Source organism: Callithrix jacchus, chromosome 7 (assembly GCF_049354715.1).
Source record: "Callithrix jacchus isolate 240 chromosome 7, calJac240_pri, whole genome shotgun sequence".
Taxonomy (NCBI): domain Eukaryota; kingdom Metazoa; phylum Chordata; class Mammalia; order Primates; family Cebidae; genus Callithrix; species Callithrix jacchus.
In genome coordinates, this window is record NC_133508.1 from 11,146,897 (window position 1) to 11,150,621 (window position 3,725).

Sequence of the window (3,725 nt, forward strand, 5' to 3'; positions counted from 1 at the left end):
AAGACACAGACTGGAAAATTGGATAAAAAATCAAAACCCATCAGTGTGCTGTATCCAGGAAACCCATCTCACATGCAAGGATACACAAAGGCTCAAAATAAAGGGATGGAGGAAGATTTACCAAGCAAATGGAGAGCAAAAAAAAGCAGGAGTTGCAATTCTCATCTCTGATAAAATAGACTTTAAAGCAACAAAGATCAAAAGAGACAAAGAAGGCCATTACATAATGGTAAAAGGATCAATACAACAAGAAGAGCTAACAATCTTAAATATATATGGACCCAATACAGGAGCACCCAGATATATAAGGCAAGTTCTTAATGACTTACAAAGAGACTTAGACTCCCACACAATAATAGTGGGAGACTTTAACACTCCATTGTAATATTAGACAGATCAACCAGACAGAAAATTAACAAGGATATCCAGGACTTGAACTCAGACCTGGAACAAGCAAACCTGATAGACATTTACAGAACTCTCCACCCCAAATCCACAGAATATACATTCTTCTCAGCACCACATCACACCTACTCTAAAATTGACCACATAATTGGAAGTAAAGCACTGCTCAACAAATGCAAAACAACTGAAATCATAACAAACAGTCTTTCAGACCATAGTGCAATCAAGTTAGAACTCAGAATTCAGAAACTAACCCAGAACCGCGCAGCTTCATGGAAACTGAACAACTGGCTCTTGAATGTTGATTAGATAAACAATGAAATGAAGGCAGAAATAAAGAAGTTCTTCAAAACCAACGAGAATGAAGACACAACATGCCAGAATCTCTGGGACATATTTAAAGCAGTCTCTAGAGGAAAATATATAGCAATAAGTGCCCATATGAGAAGAGTGGAGAGATCCAAAATTGACACCCTATCATCAAAATTGAAAGAGCTAGAGGAGCAAGATCAGAAAAACTCAAAACCTAGCAGAAGACAAGAAATAACTAAGATCAGAGCAGAACTGAAGGAGATAGAAACACGAAAAACCCTTCAAAAAATCAATAAATCCAAGAGCTGGTTTTTTGAAAAGATCAACAAAATAGACCACTAGCCAGACTGATAAAAAAGAAAAGAGAGAACAACCAAATAGATGCAATAAAAAATGATAAAGGGGAAATTACCACCGATTCCACAGAAATTCAAACCATCATCAGAGAATATTACAAACAACTCTATGCACATAAACTAGTAAACCTGGAAGAAATGGATAAATTCCTGAACACCTGTGTCCTCCCAAGCCTGAACCAGGAGGAAGCCAAAACTATGAATAGGCCAATAACAAGGTCCGAAGTCAAGGCAGCAATTATGAGCCTATCACACAAAAAAAGGCCAGGTACAGATGGGTTCACAGCCGAATTCTACCAGACACACAAAGAGGAGCTGGTACCATTCCTTCTGAAACTATTCCAAATAATCCAAAAAGAGGGAATCCTTCCCAAATCATTTTATGAGACCAACATCATCCTGTTACCAAAACCTGGCAGAGACTCAACAAGAAAATAAAACTTCAGGCCAATATCCATGATGAACATAGATGCAAAAATATTCAATAAAATACTGGCAAACCGATTGCAACAGCACATCAAAAAACTTATTCATCATGATCAAGTCGGATTCATCCTGGGAATGCAAGGCTGGTTCAACATACGCAAGTCTATAAACGTAATTCACCACATAAACAGAACCAAAAACAAAAACCACATGATTATCTCAATTGATGCAGAGAAGGCATTTGACAAAATTCAACAGTCCTTTATGCTAAAAACCCTCAATAAACTCGGTATCGATGGAACGTATCTCAAAGTAATAAAAGCTATTTACGACAAACCAACAGCCAATATCATACTGAATGCGCAAAAACTGGAAGCATTCCCTTTGAAATCCAGCACTAGACAAGGATGCCCTCTTTCACCACTCCTATTCAATAGAGTACTGAAAGTTCTAGCCAGAGCAATCAGGCAAGAAAAAGAAATAAAGAATATTCAAATAGAAAAGGTGGAAGCCAAATTGTCTCTATTTGCAGACGACATGATAGTATACCTAGAAGACCCCATTGCCTCAGCCCAAAAACTCCTGAAACTGATAAGCAACTTCAGCAAAGTCTCAGGATATAAAATCAATGTGCAAAAATCACAAACATTCCTATACACCAATAACAGACTTAAAGAGAGCCAAATCAAGAAGGAACTGCCATTCACAATTGCTACAAAAAGAATAAAATACCTAGGAATACAACTCACAAGGAATGTAAGGAACCTCTTCAAGGAAAACTACAAAACATTGCTCAATGAAATAAGAAAGGACACAAACAGATGGAGAAACATTCCATGTTCATGGTTAGGAAGAATTAATATTGTGAAAATGGCTATACTGCCCAAAGTAATTTACAGAATCAGTGCTATCCCCATCAAGCTACCATTGACTTTCTTCACAGAAATGGAAAAAACCACCATGAACTTCATATGAAACCAAAATAGAGCCCACATAGCCAAGTCAATTCTAAGCAAAAAGAACACAGTGGGGGGCATCACACTACCAGATTTCAAACTATACTACAAGGCTACAGTAATCAAAATAGCATGGTACTGGTACCAAAACAGAGATATAGACCAATGGAACAAAACAGAGGCATCGGAGGCAACACAATGTATCTACAACCATACAATCTTTGATAAACCTGACAAAAACAAGCAATGGGGAAAGGATTTCCTGTTTTATAGATGGTGTTGGAAAAACTGGCTAGCCATGTGTAGAAAGCAGAAACTGGACCCCTTCCTGACACCTTACACTAAAATTAACTCCAGATGGATTAAAGACTTAAACATAAGACCTGGCACCATAAAAACCCTAGAAGAAAATCTAGGCAAAACCATTCAGGACATAGGAGTAGGCAAGGACTTCATGACCAAAACACCAAAAGCATTGGCAACAAAAGCCAAAATAGACAAATGGGACCTAATCAAACTCCACAGCTTCTGCACGGCAAAAGAAACAGTCACTAGAGTGAATTGGCAACCAATAGAAAGGAAAAAATTTTTGCAGTTTACCCATCTGACAAAGGGCTGATATCCAGAATTTACAAAGAAGTCAAACAGATTTACAGGAAAAAAAAAAAACAAACAAGCCCATTCAAAAATGGGCAAAGGATATGAACAGACACTTTACAAAAGAAGACATACATGAGGCCAACAAACACATGAAAAAATGGTCATCATTACTGGTCATTAGAGAACTGCAAATCAAAACCACATTGAGATACCATCTCCTGCCAGTTAGAATGGCGATCATTAAAAAACCTGGAGACAACAATGCTGGAGAGGATGTGGAGAAATAGGAAAACTTTTACACCATTGGTGGGAGTGTAAATTAGTTCAACCATTGTGGAAGACAGTGTGGCAATTCCTCAAGGCCTTAGAAACAGAAATTCCATTTGACCCAGGAATCCCATTACTGGGTATATATCCAAAGGACTATAAATCGTTCTGCTATAAGGACACATGTACACGAATGTTCATTGCAGCACTGTTTACAATAGCAAAGACCTGGAACCAACCCAAATGCCCATCGATGATAGACTGGATTGGGAAAATGTGGCACATATACACTGTGGAATATTATGCAGCAATCAAAAATGATGAGTTTGTGTCATTTGTAGGGACATGGATGAATCTGGAGAACATCATTCTCAGCAAACTGACACTAGAACAGAAAATGAAA